This window comes from Felis catus, chromosome A1 (assembly GCF_018350175.1).
Source record: "Felis catus isolate Fca126 chromosome A1, F.catus_Fca126_mat1.0, whole genome shotgun sequence".
In the NCBI taxonomy this organism is placed as follows: domain Eukaryota; kingdom Metazoa; phylum Chordata; class Mammalia; order Carnivora; family Felidae; genus Felis; species Felis catus.
Genome location: NC_058368.1, coordinates 152,466,584 through 152,484,829, shown reverse-complemented (window position 1 = coordinate 152,484,829; position 18,246 = coordinate 152,466,584). Strand labels below are relative to the sequence as shown.

Sequence of the window (18,246 nt, the reverse complement as noted above, 5' to 3'; positions counted from 1 at the left end):
AGTAGAAAATTCTTTACTGGGAAGGGGAGAGAGAAAGGAAACTGGTAGATCAGAAATGAACATTTTGGTTCCCTACCTTGGGGTTTGAATTTAGGGAGGGGTGTTTGGGGCAGAATTTAAGGGTGATAGAAACACCCAGATTCCTGGTGAAGGGAACATTAGTCGTGGCTTCTCAAGACATAGCCTAGGAAATTGTGAGCTTTTTAGGGAATCCTGAAATTGGGATGAAGCCACAGTCCATCTAGGCCACTGTGTCAGATATTAGAAGGCTGAAGAATGGGGCTAGGTGAAGGGTCTGATATTGTGTTTGAGTCCCATATGGTCTGAAGTTTTTGCAGAAAGTGGATTTTATGCCTAGAGACTCTGGCTGAGGCCAAGGACTTTCTGGACTGTATCCAAAAGAATTGACAAATCCTGCTGCACTACGAGGGAGCTCCCTTAAGTGACAGCCTGAGGATATGAAGACTTCAGTCTGCCTTTACTTTTCTCAGGAAGGAAAGGGGAAGAAAGGGGACTGAAGGGAAGGTGAAAAACAGGCCTAATATGTTCTTGACATTTGAACTTCTCATTGACTGAATATCCACAGCTTAAGATGCAAATAGATGGAATTATATTTAATTGGTAAGTTGCTCTCAACTGGAGGGATGTGACTCCAGAATAAGAGAACAGCTAAGGAGAAAAATGATCATTGTTCCTCATCTCAAAGCGTATGAGTTTTGGCTTTGCTATATTTTACATGTTTCAGGATTATCTTTCTTTTTTCACCTTTTGAGGAAACATTTTGGGGAAGTGGAAAGACAAACAATGTGAAGATGAAGATGGATAGGATCCTCCTGAGAAAGGGCTAATTGCTAGATTTACATGAACATCAATTTATAGAACATTAATTAGGATTTATATAAAAATGATGCAAAATTATTTAGCTGGCCACTTTCAAAAGTTAATATGGTTAATAAAATATTTTTAGTGTAAGTAAACCAAACATGATGTCATTTAACTGGGTTTTTAAAAATGCATGTGTTAAGATTTTTTTTTTTTTACTCTGTAAAGATAACCATGATTTGATACAGAAACACGCAACCGGGTTACTTACATTTATTTTGTTTGCATTATGTTTTCTCTTTACTGCATATGTTTAACCAGGTGGAAAACAACAGAAAATTTTCATTTTCAAAAACAAATATAACCTGGTCGGGAGTTGAATTTACATTCTAATTGCATTATAATAAATCAGGAAATGTTTATGGTTTCATCTAGCACCCAGTTAAAACTCAACACATGTACAACAATAATAAGAAAATTTGTTGGCCAAAATGTTACAATAGCTACTAAAAATACATGACTAAATTTTAATATTCAGACAAGAAATAACAGACATACAGAGTGTATTTGAGGCACATGTATCATTTGAACAAGAGCCAGAGTTATGTAGCTAAAGATTAAAGTGTGATTTAGAGATAGATTCCACGGCGTATGCACGTGCATCGCCTCCATTAACATTAGTAGAATTTACATGTACACAGAAGAGACAACTGGAATTTGTTGAAAGGCAAAGGACGAATGATTTTTAACTTTGAGCATGGGACTGCATTATTAAAAGCTCTGTGAAACGCCTTAATTTAAGAACTGAGATATAGAAGCTCTATATCAAAGTACTACTTTCTATACAAGTATACTACATGTATACTTCATTTGTATTATTAGAAAAAAGCGAGCCAGGCAGGCTAAAGAATTTGTCAAAGACTGTTCTGGAGTCATAGGGCTTCGTGGGAAACAGTATATGCATTTTGTTGTAGATCAATTTGAGGAGTATGAACAATTTTTAATCTGAGACAAAATGTAATTGATGTTATTGTAAGCCATTACCAGGCACACGCGCACACACACACACACACACACACACACACACACACACACACACACACCAGATACTTATATTACCTATATATCTCTATAAGTACATGTTTCCTACCCAGGTTTTAGGAGAATATAAATATTTTCAACAAATTGAGTATATATTTTTTTCTTGCTGCAAGAGTTGTTGAGTCCTAAGGTTGAGTCCTAAGATTCCAGGGAAATTTTGGAGGGAATTGGAGGGAAGGTAAATTTGTATCCTTCTCCCATGTACTACTTACCAGGAAATGACTGTCATTAAATATACCTATTCCTTTACTAAGTATCAGGAAGAAATAAATTACCTAAATAATGAATCAGACCAAGATGGTGACAAGTGATAGACTTAACTTTCTGTGGGAATAATTGTATTTGAATGTACAGTTTATTTTGGAAAGCCCCTTGGCGATATATTCATTCATTCATTTGGCACATTCTTAGTGAATGTCTACCATGTGCCAGTTACTTTTCTGACTTTGCTGACACAGAGGCAAATAAGATAAACTTCCTAACCTTGTGGATTTCACAAGTGAGCAATATGTGTTAAGGACTTTAACAAAATTTCCGCGCTTTTTGATTGTTAATATATTTGTATTAATTCCATCTGATAAATACTTAGAGATTTGCACAAAGATTGGTGCATGTTAATTCCATTGTATCATTATTAAATGCCTAGGTACTTTTGCATATGTTTTGAAATTCTCTATAATAAGAAATGTATATTTCTAGCTGGTAAAAAGGAGTTCTCTTACTCGTCTTGATTTTTTTCTGTTATTTTTGAAATTTCTGAGCATACATTGCCTTTTTAATTGTAAATGTTTTTTTAAATGCCCTTTTAATCTAAAGATGCAAAACTGATGAACTTTGGGGGTAGAAGATATTTGTAAAAAGCAGATCCTCGCTATTTCCCTTGCTTACACAAATCATCTTCCCCTGATATTTGAAATATTGCTAGTTCCTGTGCCAGAATCCCTTAGTGGATTCCTCTGTATCATAAGAAACTAGCTCAGAAATGTTTGAGGTGCTGGCTATGAGTAGAAATATTTGGGCCAGAATTGAGCTTTAAGTGAGAAGAAACCATGGAAGGAGCCTGAGTGTTTTCCTACTTCTTACTAAGTAATGTGAATTGTCAGGTGCTCAAATACAAAATATGTCATAATGTATTTATTCACAGATTTTCCATTCTACTTCCAGGCAATGGAAGGATTGAAAGTCTCACCCCGGTGGGCTATGTCACATGTTTTGGCTAATGAAATCTGAGCGGAAGTGCTATGTATCAACCAGAGGTGGGAGTAGTAAGAGCCTGTCTGCACTTTATGGCGTTCCCCTGCTGTGATGATCATGAAACTCTGTGCTAAGATGGAGATTCTTTCCTTTCTTTCTTTCTGTCTCTTTCTTTCTTTTTTCCTCCCTCCCACACTCCCTTCCTTCCTTCCTTCCTTCCTTTCCTTCTTTCTTTTCTTTCTTTCTTTCTTTCTTTCTTTCTTTCTTTCTTTCTTTCTTTCTTCCCTCCCACCCTCCCTTCCTCCCTTCCTTCTTTCTTTCTTTTTTTCTTTCTTTCTTTCTTTCTTTCTTTCTTTCTTTCTTTCTTTCTTTCTTTCTTTCTTTCCTTCCTTCCTTCCTTCCTTCCTTCCTTCCTTCCTTCCTTCCTTCCTTCCTTTTTAATGTTTATCTATTTTAGAGAGAGAGAGAGAGAGAGAGAGAGAGAGAGAGAGAGAGAGAGAGAGAATCTGAAACAGGGTCCTGTAAGCACAGAACCTGACACAGGGCTCGAACTTACTGATTGCGAGATCATGACCTGAGCCGAAGTCAGATGCTTAACCAACTGAGCCACCCAGACACCCCTACAGCCTGGGTTTCTTAGGGACTTCATGATAGTATTGAAATCTCCTGTGTTCCTCTTTTCATATTTAGTGTGGAAAAATTAAATGGGTTAAGTTGCTACATTTTAGAAGTTATTATCACATCATAGTACAGTCCTGTTGAACTAATAAAAAAGGTAAACAAAAATTATACTTAGTTACCTTAACCACACAGATTTCCATCCACAGATTGCTCACTGCATAGTTGGTCTTTCAAATGAATTATTTGATTTTTTTTTTAACCCAAATGGTTATCATACACTAATGAGTCAGAAAGAGTTGAAATCTCAGATATCAGGTCATTTATACTTTCAGTATCTACCCCCTCTATAACAAAGAATGTCTCTAGGTTTTAACTTTAGCTTTCTCCATGGGCCATATCAGTCACAGGCAGTTCATAGGATGGTGGGGCTTGTTCCAGAATGGCTGTAAAATAATAACAAATATATATATTGTTCTCTACCCCCCCATCCCCTTTCCTGACACAGAGCTCTCAAAACCCTTGTAAATGGGGTGCTAGGAGAATCTTTTTGTCCTAATATTTATCTTTGACCCTAGTTTCTGACACAGAGCTCTTAAGACCTTTGTAATCAATCTCCCGAGCAGTAAGAGTGTCTGCCACAGAGCTCCTAAATTCCTTGGAATTTCCTGGGTAATTGGAATGTCTTGTACTAATGAGTTGACTTGAGATGGACTCCTGGGTGGGGCCAGTCACCAAAAAGGCCAAGTCATGATTTGAAGTTTGAAACTTTCAGCACCACCCTTCATTCTCTGAAGACAGGAGAGAGGCTGGAAACAGTATTCCATCATGCCTATGTGATGACACCACAGTACAGGATTCATGGAGCTGCTGGGTTGGCAAATACATTACTGCTGGAAGGAGGTATGTCTTCATGGAGAATGAATCTCCTATGCTTGAGATCTTCTCAGGTCTTGTCCTATGTATCTCTTCATCTGACTATTCATCTGTGTTTTTTTAATCATATCCTTTATCATATTATAAATTGGTAGACCTGTGTGTTTCTCTGAGTTTTGTGAGCTATTCTAGCAAATGATTGAATCTGAGAAGGGGGATCATGGGAACCTCCAATATGTAGCTAAGTTGGACAGAAGTTGTGGGCAACCTGGGATCCTACTACTTACAATTGGCATCTAAAATTGGGGGCAGTATTGCAGGACTGACCTCTTAACCTGTAGGGTCTGCACTAACTCTAGTTAGTGTCAGAGTTTAATTGAATTATAGGACACACAGCTAGTATCACAGAAAATTGCTTCATATGAGAAAAAAAAAACTGCATACGATGGGTGTCAGAAGTATTGTGAGTGTGGTAGCAGTGTGAGAGTAAAAGAGAAAAACACAGAAGTGAGTTTTTCTTTACAAAGGGCCCATTACCTATAATCAGATCTGCCCATAGAGGGTCAGAGAGCAGCATGTGAGTTCTTTTGTGGCTCAGCCACAAAACCATCTACAAAGATGGGGCCATTGCTTTAGATGTGGGCAAAGATTCCAAAATGTAGGATCTTGGAAACTTTGACCTTGGAGAATGGAGAATTTTTATTTGTTTACTTATTTTTATTTATGTTAAACTAGAAGTTTCTAAGTATGATCCTGTGACTCACAATTTATCTATTACTTTGTAACCATACTGTTCTATTTTAGGTAAGTAGTTACAAACTGAAGTGACTTTTCTTTGTTAATTCTGCCAAGTATCCATTATAAACAAGTGCCATAGTTTTATAAAATAGATAATTAGGAAGCACCATTCTAAGATCATGCACACTTCCCTTGGAGTGTATGTTTTATTGGTTTTCTCCACAGGTTGATTTTTTTCTTTTTCATCTAAATAGTCTAAAGTTTTCTTTTTCATCTAAATAGAACCCCAAAGTTCCCAAATTTATATGGGCTCAGTTTTTACCACCAGCAGAGACAAGCTAGAATTGTTTAATCCTAAATACAAATTCCTGGAAAGAGAATCTGATTGGACAAGCTTTAGTGTAGTATCCAAATCTGGCCCAATTAATTGTAGCCTATGGCAACAGGTTACTGAGTACCACATTGGTTCCATGACCCATCTCTGGATGGGGTGGAGTATTTGTTCTCAGAGAAGGAGGCTGACAACCTACAATGTGTAGGCTGCAGTGCAGAAGTTGGAACACAGTATCATTGGAAGTCATTGCCCTAGTGTATTATTAGTATAATTAAATTATTAGTATACTCCCAAAGGTTTTAACTATCACAGTCATTTTTATATAATTGTTCCTTTGAACTGTTGTAGTTGTTAAAATATTTCTGTATGGTTTTTACTTAAGTTAATAATATACAGAGAATGTATGTGATTTGGGGAATGTAATTTTAACAACCAAGTTGTACTTTATAGTAAAAAAATTACTTCGTACACAATCATAATATCAATGAATATATAATAACATAGAGATAAGAATGATATTGAGTTAAGTTTATAGGAAGTATATGAAATACTGATTTAAAAGATTTAAATATAACCAGAAGAGATATTTTATAAACCAAACAATACACTTTAAATTTCAAATTCAAAGAAGTAGAGAAATCATTAAAGATTTACACTAGGGCAGTGTTTTCTAGAGTATTAGCTTTATAAGTGGCTCCTCCCAAAGGTTCTATGCTGTATGTAATAGAATCGTTCATTACATTCACTTCTTGAAAATTCACATTTCACATTAGTATATCAAAAGTTCTGATATGTCCAGTAGGAATGAAAATTGTTTAACTTTGTAACCCCAAATCCTTGGAATACAGACTTTTCATTTAGCTAATTAAAAATGCTACAGAATTAATATTATGAACTGTCTTATTTTGAGGGCTTCATATCACTACCTGTTAGTTTTTGTATACTCATATAATCAATTAGAGTTACCATTTTATGAATAATACATATTTTAGAATGATAAGAACAAATGTCAGGCAAATGTTAGCATTTGCCAGCTTTCTCAAATCCTCTTTTGGTATTCAAACAGCCCTTAATAAGGACCATATCACTAGGGGGACATATTGTTGATGGCTGGTAATTGATGGATTATCAGTTTGTGTTGAACAACTTCACAAACCACCTAAGTGAGCATATGTTGTAAAGTCACGCTTAGTCATATTAATCTATACTTTTATATACTACAAGCATCTCATCTCCATGGATACCATAACAAACAGATGTTCTTAGCTGAAGTCACTTTGAAAAAGTTCAAGTTCAAGTGATGATAAATAGGAAAGAAAAAAAAGATAAGACTTCACTTTACTCTTTACCAAATAATGGTTATGTATTTAGTCATTCTTATAATTATCCAACTAATTTTTATTGAACACTTATTATGTGCTGGGCACAATGTGGAGATAGGCAGTCTCTGCCCTTTCAGAGTTGATATTTTGTCATGAGAAAGAGGTTTGTCTACAATCTCATGCTAATATTATACTATATTCCAAGAATAAATACAGGTTTCTTGGGAGGTAGGAGTTGGGGCTGGTATTAAGGAGGTTTGAGGTTAACTGTTAGCCAAGTTACTGAAGACTTAGCATAATGGTCCTCAAACTTTAGTATGAGTATGCATTAGAATCATCTAGAGGGCTTGTTAAAACAAATTGTAGCCCCTCAATCCCAGAGTTCCTGATTTAATAAGTCTAGTGTGGGGCCTGAGAACTTGCATTTCTAGCAAGTACCTAGGAAATGCTGATGCTGCTGATCTTGGGACCACATTTTGATAATCACTGACATGGGGAGTTTATTACTTACCTATTGCTACTATGACAAATTCTCCCAAACGCAGATGACTTAAACAGTAAGTATTTACTATCTTACATAGTTTCTGTGGGCCCAGGAAACTGGAAGTGCCTTAGCTGGGTGGTTCTGTCTTGAAGTGTCTCACGGGGCTGCAGTCATCTGAAGGCTTGGCTGGGACTGGAAGATCCACCTCCTACATGGCTCACACACACACGACTGTTGCAGGAGGCCCCAATTCCTCACTGGCTGTTGGCAGGAGGGTTCAGGTCCTTGTCACATGGATTTCTTCATATGGCTGCTTGCAGTGTCCTCATGTCATGGCAGCAGGCTTCCCCCAGAGCAAGTGATCTAAGATCCAGAGCAAGACGAAGCTGCGAAGACTTTTATGACCAACTTATACGTGATTACTTTGATCACATTAAAAGTAAGTCACTAAGTCCAGCTCACATTTAAGAGGAGGGGAATTAGGATCCACCTTTTGGAGGGAAGAGTGTCAAGAAATTTCTGAACATATTTTAAAACCAGTACTGAGATTATACTCTAGTGCGTAAGCAATTATTAGTTGTTAATTAATTATTAGTGAATTAATCAGTGATTAACTCTTCAAGGATGATAATATGATAGAAGTAAAGATGCTGAGGAATGGGAATTCAATATCCAGAATTTATTATTGTTATTATTTTTATTATTTAATTTTATTTTATATATAGAAAGAGAGAGCACAAGTGAGGGGGAGGGGCAGAGGGAGAGAGCATTGTAAGCAAGCATCCACCCCACAACCCTGGAATCATGACCTGAGCTGAAACCGAGTCAGTCACTCAACTGAATGAGCCACTCAGGTGCCCCAACCCAGAATTTATTATTACTGTGCTTTTACTTTTAGTGATTTTAAAATATTTTGAAAATTATAGTAGTATAACAATATTATCCACATTTGAATATTATTCATATTTTGAATATTCCTATTTTATAAAAATGTATTTTGTTTAAATAAAGAGGCATTCAAATAAAGAGACTAGAATGTCTCTTTATTTTATGTATGTGTCTATGGATGGATGAGCCTATTTCGCTCCAAACATATGTTTGAACCAGGAAAGGTTAGGAGCATGGGGTCTTGTGTTTGAATTCTGGCTCCATCACTTACTACCTGTGTAATCTTAGGTAAGTTATTTAGCCTCTCTAGAATTCAGCTTCCTCATCTATAAAATGCACCTAATAATAGTACCTACTTTATAGAATTGTTTTGAAGATTAAATGAGATAATAAATGTTAAAGAGCTTAGAGAGTACTTGAATATTATTGTTTCATTATTTATGATACATACATTAAAAATGGAACAATTTAGAAGGGGTTAAAAGGAAAAGTATAAGTTTCATTTAGAGTAGAGCAGCCTTCAGTGAATGTTTGGAGAGATAAAAATAAGTTTATATCTAAGCCAAACAGATAACTTTAAATTGTATTAAACACTGCTATACTTAAAAAACAAAACAAAACAAAACAAAAACTTGGCTATTTCTTATAACTGGTACTCTAGCCCTTGCTATACTGTTTACCTTTATCCCTCTCCATCCTTCCTCCATTCTTAAGGAACACCCCCTTCCCCAAATTTCTTACATTTTTCATGCAGAGAAATTCAGTCCTCCCTTTCTTCTTTTTTTCCCTTCTGACATGAATATTCCCGCCCAAATGGGTCAGCAGGATATTTTCCTAAACAAATGTTCTTTCTCTAAGAAGAATTTTGGTGCCAGCTATTTAATATATATTTTAAACTGTGTCACTTACACATTAATTCTTAAAATACCTATTAGCAACCATGGCTACTGATCACGCACTGTTTGTTGTACCCATGAATAAAGTGAGCCTATGAGCTACTCAAATAGAAAGGTGTGAAAAAGTAGTTCTGGCATATACCATGTGTGATGCTTGCGTATATTTTTGATAAAACCTGAAGAAGGATGTATCACGAACATTGCTTTTAGTAATGTCAATTGTGACTTTGTATTCCATGTCACCTAATTCTGACTAATGAAAATCTCAAAACCTCAATTTATCAGAAGGCAATTAACCTCCGTTTGGAGTTTTAAAATACACTTTCTTTAAAGGGCAAAGGTAAAAGCCAGGGTTATTGACTCTTAGAATCTGGCCCAGGATTCTGTGCCTTTAACATCAGGGGTTTAGAAAAAAAATGGTAAGTGGTCAGGATGATGACTGAGGTGTTATCAAGTCTTGTCATCAAAAAAGGCTTTAGTATGTTCTGTATCCTTTACTTAGTGCTTCTCAGTTTCATCTTAAGATCAGAATCAGAATCACTCCAGAATTACACACATACATATAGTGTATAGTCTCTTAATTCAAGTGTAGTCTTTGAAGATAGAGCCCCAGAATCTACTATAACAAGTTCTTCAGTAATTCTTCTGTACTATAAAATTTGCTCTGCTTAGTAAAAGAGTTTTAGATAGATGTCCAATAGCAAAGTTGAATCTACAAAAAGGATTTTCTATTCATGATTAGTTAACCAAAGGTTATATTAAACAATCTCCTAATTGTTCTAGCTAATTGAAATTTTATTATCATATGGTGGGTTGATTAATTTTGTTTTAAAGATTCTATTTGTACCCTTTAGTTAGACGTGAGTGAGTCAATGAATATTTAATGTCTGGTTTTAATGAGCCAGGTATTAGAAGAGTGGAGAGGTATAGCATGAGAAAAAGTCTAGAACCAAGGTCTCCCTACTTCTAGTCCAGTGCTGTTTGTGTTGGTTTTATCTAAGATTTTTTTTTTTTGCCTCTCATGCTCTGTTTTTAGTTTGAGCATAATTAAAACTTCACTCAACTATTTTGATTTTATCTTTTTCAGATTTTATTAGGGGTGTGTGTGGGGGGGCGGGTACAGTTAGAAAGATCATTGGCTTTGAAGTCACACTGAATCGTGAACTCCAGTTCTGCCACAAACTTGCCGAATTGACTGTGGGCAAATGTAGGAAGTTCTGAGTCTCAATCTATTAAACGGGATAATTCCTACATTATAAGGTAATTGTAAGGATGAAGCAAATAGATGCATACATTTCTTAGAGAAATTCTGCTCAATATAAAAAAAATACTTAGATTAATTTAACTTGACTAAAGGTATTTATCATTTTCAAATTACCATTTGTGTTTACTTTTTTCTAATAGGCAGTTTGAAGATAAGTAAAGGTGTTTTTCGGATTAGTTGGTTGTCCTTTCAATTCATAGTATGTAATATTGATCCCGCTTCTTTGTACGGAAAGCACGATTCAAAGTTGCAAGGTAACGAACAGTCTCATACTCAAACTGTATCTCTTTGAAGCAAATACCATGATACATGCTGTAGGAAGTGCAAAGGAAGGAATTTTAAGATAAATTCAGGTGTGTTGGGTTCACTAGTAGAGAGACACAATAAATGGATGGAAAGGTAAATAAAAAATAGAAGATTAAAATAACATTCAGAGCAACTTTAGAAGAGCTGACTCAGGCAGTGACTGACTAGTTAGAATACCCACCATTAGCGTGAATATGTGCAATTCTCTGAAGAATAGTCAACTTTTACATAAAATAAAAAGCATCCACCTGAAGCTGATGTTGACAACCAGAATTACAAACCCCCTCCCCGCCAATCTCCAGGGCAACCCAGGGAGGGCAAAGGAATGCTGTCTATAGTTATTTATCAATCTCTACTGTAAGTTCCTAAGACATAAAACTGGACCTTACTTTTAGTTTTGGGAATTATTCTTTTTTAAAAAAAAATTTTTTTTCAACGTTTATTTATTTTTGGGACAGAGAGAGACAGAGCATGAACAGGGGAGGGGCAGAGAGAGAGGGAGACACAGAATCGGAAACAGGCTCCAGGCTCCGAGCCATCAGCCCAGAGCCTGACGCGGGGCTCGAACTCACAGACCGCGAGATCGTGACCTGGCTGAAGTCGGACGCTTAACCGACTGCGCCACCCAGGCGCCCCGGGTTTTGGGAATTATTCTTGAGAACAGCATTGAAGTATGCAGTATTTAACCTTTCTTTGTAATGATAATAATAGACAAAGAGAAGAGGATTAAAATGATCAAGTGCATGGAATGTTTCCTTTGTCCTGCTTATGGTATTAGAGCACATGATATAAATTATAGCTTATATTTTTATTCTAAATACTCATTAATAGGTGAGTGGGGAAGCTGGATATGTGTACCTAGACAAAGTAAAATTAAAAAATCAAAGGCTAAATTAATTAATTTTAGGCATCTAATTTGAATATTTCAGGTATTTTTCTCCATGTTTTCCCTTGCCACCAGTGATTTTTTAAAAATTTCATATATTTTCCTTCTTTATTTCATTTAATTTAGGTTTTGTGCAATTTGTGTGTGTGTGTGTGTGTGTGTGTGTGTGTGTGTGTGATCTCTATGAACACTTCCATATTTTCTGGTTCCATTAAATGTCCCATACCCAGACCGAATTTTCTCTGCTCCAGCCCTGGAATCAGCCATTTTTCCAACGAGTCTTGGTTCCTTTTATTTATGTCTTTAGAAACCAAGATCTGGAGGCTAGATGTGTTCATTACTACTCAGGTGTCATTGCTTCTAGACCCTATTAATAGGCATCACAGAGAAACACATTCTCTCTCTTTCCTCATCTCACTGTATAATAAAAACCGTGATTCATACCAACATCTCCAGTTCTAGTCCATCACCACTGAATCCATTCTAGCCTTCCCCCTTCCCTTATTTGTAAATCCTTTTTCTAAAAGTGAGATAGATACCACAGTGTATTTATTTGCTCAATCCTAGAATAGATACAGTTTCAGAATAATTTATTAATTAGGGTATAGTACTTCTATCAGTTTCTTTTGTCTTTAAAAGATTTTTCTTTTACATTTGTTTACTTTTGAGAGACATAGACAGGGCACAAGTTGGGGAGGGGCAGAGAGAGAAGGAGACACAGAATCCAAAGCAGGCTCCAGGGTCTGATCTGTCAGCACAGAGCCCAACGCGGGGCTCGAACTCACAGATCATGAGATCATGACCTGAGCCAAAGTCAGATGCTTAACCAAGTGAGCCACCCAGGCGCCCCTCTTTTGTCTTTAGAGTTAAAATACGTATATTAAAAATGTTGTTATCCACAATGACTTGGATTAGTTCTTTTTTTTCTTTGTCTCCTTAAATAGGGTTATGTTATTCATTTCTAATAGAATTAGGCTCATTTGTTGCTGTTTATATTTCCATTATGACTTTCTCCAAGTCTTGCTTAATTTTTAACATTTATTTGTATTTTGTGTATGTGAAACAATGTCATTGTTCTAAAAATCAGAACTGTGTGTGAAGATAAACTTAGAGATAATCCCACTCATCCATTTTACCTGTTCCTTTTCCTCCATTCCTTCCATTCTGTTCCTACCCCTGTAGTTTCCCAATTTCATTTGCTTCTAGTTTATCCTTTCTATGTAACTTTTTGCTAAAGCTGGCAGATATATGTATATTTCCTTATATTTCCCTTTACTTTTTCTTACACGCATGGCAAAATACTATAGCTACTCTTTTGCATTTTGCTGTTTTCTCTTAACCATGTATTATGGATGTCACTCTATATCAGTTCATAAAGATTTTTCTTATTCTTTTTTTAATAGCTGCATAATTCTCTGTGGATGTAGCATGATTTATTCATCACCATTCTATTTATGGGCATTTTAGTTGTTTCTAATATTTCACAATTATAAACAGTGCTGCAATGAATAACCCTGTACATGTATTTTTCTATTGTTGTAAGTGTATCTTCAGGGTAAATTCCTAGAAGTGGAATAATTAGGTCAAAAGGTAAATGTATATATAGTTTTGTTAGACATTGTCAAATTCCTCTCCAAAAGGGTGTATCAGTAATGTATGAAAGTGCATGCCTTTCCACAGTCTCACAACAGAATGCATTCTCATGCTTTTAAATTTTTATTAATCTGGCTTGTGCAATACACTTTATATTTCTTGATTTTTAAACCATTAACTAACTGCATTACCTATTAAAATTAAAAAGAAATTAAAACCAAAAAAAATCTTGTTTGTGCAAACCTTCTTTTTAATTCTCTTAAAATTTACTGTTGATTTGGAACTAACACTGTAAGAATTCCTCAAGGCACCTGAGTGGCTCAGTCATTTTAGGGACTAACTTCGGCTCAGGTCATGATCTCACAGTTTGTGAATTCAAGCCCCGTTTTGGGTTCTGTGCTGACAGTGTGGATCCTGCTTGGGATTTACTCTCTCTGCCTCTCTCTCTGCCCCTCCCTTGCTCACACACTCTCTCTCTTTCAAAAAAAAATAAACATTAAAAAATAATAAAATTATACAAAAGAATTCCTCTTCATTGTTTAGGGTCTATCAGATGATTTTTTGAAATCTTGTCATTTTATGAATTTTTTTTGGTCAGAATCATAAAATTTGCTCTATCCATTCACTGACTACCTATTGAAAAAATATCTTGAGTGGCCTCTATTTCCCAGACTATATGGTAAGACATAGTACTTGCCCTCAAGTTGCTTACTGACAGAGAGGAACATGTTAGCAAATAAATGGACAATTATGAGATAGACACAGCTCTACATGGAGAAGCCCTTCCAGTGAGGGAAGACAGCCAGGTATATTCTGAAATTGCAAGTAGTTTAATGCAATTGGCATATAGAATTCAAGTATGTGCTCATAGATGTGGTGCGATGAGACAGGAGCAGAGAGAAATATGGTTCGAGAGGCATGTTGAGAAGCTTAGATATCATCTAGAGGACAAAGACTTACTAAAAAGTTTTAAACAGAATAGAGGTATGATCAGGATTTTTATTACAGCAAGCACAATGAGGGGTTGCCAAAGAACTTCTGGTTTATCCTCAAAGTGTTAAACTATATCGTATACACAGAGTTCTACTAGGTCATACAAAAGAAAGGAATAATCCCTAAAACCAGAATTGACTGTGATCTTCTAGAAGGAAGTAACCTCTTTAAGAAAAAATGGTTCCATCAGAATGTCATCGGCAATGAAACAAGGTGAAGGAAGATGGCATCTGAGAGGAAGCCTTTGCCTGCTTTGGTGGTTTAAAGTGCGTCCTTTATTCAGAAAAGGAGCTGCTCTTGGTGTCTGGGCTTTTCCAGTAGAATTTCAACAACACTAGTGATTAAGGTGTTGAAAACCAAGACCATCTATACCTGTAACAGCTTATGGTTTACATTACCATGACTTTAAAATTCAGATGCTTCATAAATGGGTAAGGGGCATTAGGGACTCTACTCCTGAAATCATTATTGCACCGTATGCTAATTTGGATGTAAATTAACTAATAAATAAATGAAAAAAATAAAAAAAATTCAGATGCTTCATTAATGTGACTTTATTATTCCACTCTCTTCATCAAACTGATTTTACTGTTTCAGAAATTTGCCTGGGAAGATCAAGTTGCTAATAACTTTAGTGTTCATTTCAGAAAGTTCCTGAAAATCCTTTTAAACTGATATTAGGCTACTCAAATAAAGCAACATTAAAGGACTGTTTACTCCTCAAAACTGCTTTGAAGCCCTTTCTTTTTAAACCTCCCCCATTTTGTGTCTACCAATCTTAAACTATTAGATCGTAGATTTGCCCAATCATAATGAAACCCCTCTTCTCACACCAAAAGATCCATCTTAAACCAAACTTCCCATATCTTATACATATCTGATCTTTATTTTACCTCTTCTGAAACTCCACCAAGATTCTTGTCAAAGTAGTGGTCTCACTTACTGTGGCAAGCAATAAACTCAAGTTTGCTTTATGAAAAGGTTATTTTGGTGATGTTTTCAGGAAATAAAGTACCTATGAGAGTCATTTCCTATTCTATCTACAAATGATGCTTTTTGCAATAAATGGTGACCAGTAGTTTGGAACCATAAGCCTAAATTGACAATCCAAGAATATCTCAGTTAACTTACTAATTTTTTGTCTTTCTTTCAACCTGGCACGTGACATTTATAGCCAGAGACCTCAAGGAATGTCATTGTGCCCCCTCATAATTATTGTTTTTCAAATTAGTGAATTTGGAAATGTATAATCATTTCAGAAAGAAATAAGTGACCTATGTATCCTAGCCAATCATCCTACACCAACCAAGAAAGATTTTTGAAAAAAAAAAAAAAGCTGTATAGATTTTATGTAAATTTGGTATTTATGAACACCAAAGTTTTAGCACTGACATCTGCCTGAGAAGAAACTTCATTTACAGCAGTGGCAGAAATGAAGTTCACTGTGAACTAGTTTTGGATACCATATGCTTTAACATGCAGAAGAGGAGGGGAAAAGAGGCATCCTACAAACAGATTTTTCTTGCTCTCACTGTGTATGATGTTGCATGACAACATTGTGACATCATAACTTAGGCTATTTTATTTGCTGTTGCACCAATATAGCGCCAAGGCGTGGAGTAGCACCTTTGGATGTATACGGTGCTTTCCTTTCATGAAACTTAAGGCACTTCGCAGGCATTTTCTTTCTAAACCTCACAACATCTCTCAAAGGTATTGCCAAACTGGAGACAAATTTCACAGTTTAATCATGTGGAACACATTGGTAAATATAGATGTGCCTTTTAGAAAGTTGCTTCAAAGTGTATTTGCAGCTCACGCGCCGTTCCTCAGGGTGTAAACCAGTGGTGTCATGTAAAGCTTTCGGCCCTCCCGCACGCGAGCTGGGAGGGTAGATGTGTTTGGCAGCGAGCAGTGGTGCAGGAGGGAAGGAGGGTGGGGCAGAAAAGGCAGGCTGTTTCCTTACGTCCTTCTCTTTTCTTCTTGTCTCCCCACAGGGGTGCCTCCTTTTCCCCTCTTTCTTTTCCTTTCAGCATCAAAAAGAATACTGAGTTATAAAATCTCACTTGTAATTAAGAGTTTGGTTAGATTTTCAGGGCAGAACACAGCTGTCCATTTAATTCACAAGGCCTGTTGATTATAATCCTGGCAGTCTGTCTCTCTCCCTTTCTCTCTCTCTCTCTCTTTTTTTTTTAGTATATGTGCTGCCGAAGCAAACACTATAATCCTGGCAATCTAACCAGTGCAGATAATATAGCTTTAAGGGAACATGAATTCTTTTGAAATGGGAAGTGGCAATATTACAGACCTGTTTCTTGCTCTAATCTCTTCAAATCAAGTATGAAAGGGAATGGGCCTTTTCTCAGGATATTTCTGCCTCTCAAACCCACACTTTTCCTTCCCTCACCCCCACACCTCCTAATCCCCTAGAAGGGATCCCTTCACGTGGAGCAGAGATCTGGATGTGAATCCTAGTTGCGTCACGTAATAACTGTATGAACACTGAGTCGTTAAACCTCCCTGAGCCTGTTCCCGCATGTGTAATTTATATATACTACTAACTCCCAGGGTTGTTATGAAGATTAAAATAACATGTATGGAAGAGCTGAAGGGCTGTCTGTGTACAGAAGACAAGAGTGTGTGGTCAATGAGAAATATCTTTGACCTTCTGGTTTTCTGGGGATGATTAGCTCCAGCCTTTTGGGTATGATGCAAACCAGGACATTTTTGAGAGTGAAAGAGGGAGCCTCAGGACAACAAGAGGTATAAACGGGGACTGTCCCAAGCAAATCGGGATGTGTGATTGGTCTGTATAGAGAGAACTTTCAGATGGCAAGTGCCTGTGCGTAATTGCACATGTAATTATGGAGACGGGTTCCTGTATTTTATGAATAAGAAGACATCATTTATTGCCCACTTACAAGTTGAACTTCACTCCTATTTCCATAACTCTTTGTATAGCTTGTATTTCCCTGAATGTGCCACATAGACAACAGCTGGCACATGAGACTGTTTCAAGTAGCATACAGCACACATTATTTCTTTCTAAACTATCAAGTCAAATCTATAATTTTGGAAGTAAATTTTTAAAAATAAGTTCATGTAGACCAACATTTGAGTTGATTTAAGGAAAACGAATCAAACTAAAATTGGATTACAGATATAGGAAGTTTGACCCAGAATGACTGATAGGTGGGAAAGCCTTCCTTGACAGGGTACAGCCAGTAGCACGAAAGAACAAGCTTCTCAGGATTTGGATAAACAGTATTAGGTCACCTTTCATTCCAGGAAAGGTGCTTTGTAAGAGTTGGAGCTGAGGTGAATACCCAATTGCGGCCCAGGTGAGGGGAATAGAAATAGAGTAATCGCAGTTGAATATTAGCCATGGATACATTTTCTTTTTCTTTTTTAAATTTTTTTATGTTTATTTATTTTTGAGAGAGAGACAGAACACAAGTGGGGGAGAGGGAGGAGCAGAGAGAGACGAAGACACAGAATCTGAAGCAGGTTCCAGGCTCTGAGCTGTCAGAACAGAGCCTGACGCGAGACTCAAACTCAGAAACCGCGAGATCATGACCTGAGCCGAAGTCAGACACTGAGCCACCCAGGCGCTCCTAGCCATGGATATACATTTTCTGGTGAGTCTGGGGCTTTACCACACCATTTTTATACATTATTCATGTAAACCATGAATGAAGAATTGATAAACTTGGCAAAATTTAATACATACACTGTTTTAAACTTTGTGGGGATGTTTTATTTGTGTTTATTTTTTGAGAGACATAATTTACGGTGGAAACTAGTTTGTCTTGTCTTGAGAATTTCAGGAATAAAGATGCCTCAAACTCCTCAAATTAAGTGAAAAGCTCATTTAATTCCCTGGTAATCAAAAAGGAATTTCTGATTTCTAGTCCCAATCCGTTTCTAGTTT

At 36.4% G+C, this 18,246-nt stretch overlaps 1 long non-coding RNA gene across 2 annotated transcripts in view; it reads left to right on the top strand.

Annotated features, from left to right (window-relative positions):
• Positions 1 to 3,629: 3,629 nt before the first annotated feature.
• LOC109502228 overlaps positions 3,630 to 18,246 on the top strand; it is a 221,826-nt gene continuing 207,209 nt past the window's right edge. The window contains exon 1 of one of the 2 annotated variants that reach the window (XR_006583073.1): positions 3,630 to 4,638. This is a non-coding gene — a long non-coding RNA (uncharacterized LOC109502228). Of the gene's footprint in view, positions 4,639 to 12,474; positions 16,029 to 18,246 lie in introns of those variants that run through there. The other variant, XR_006583074.1, reaches the window with a different exon arrangement.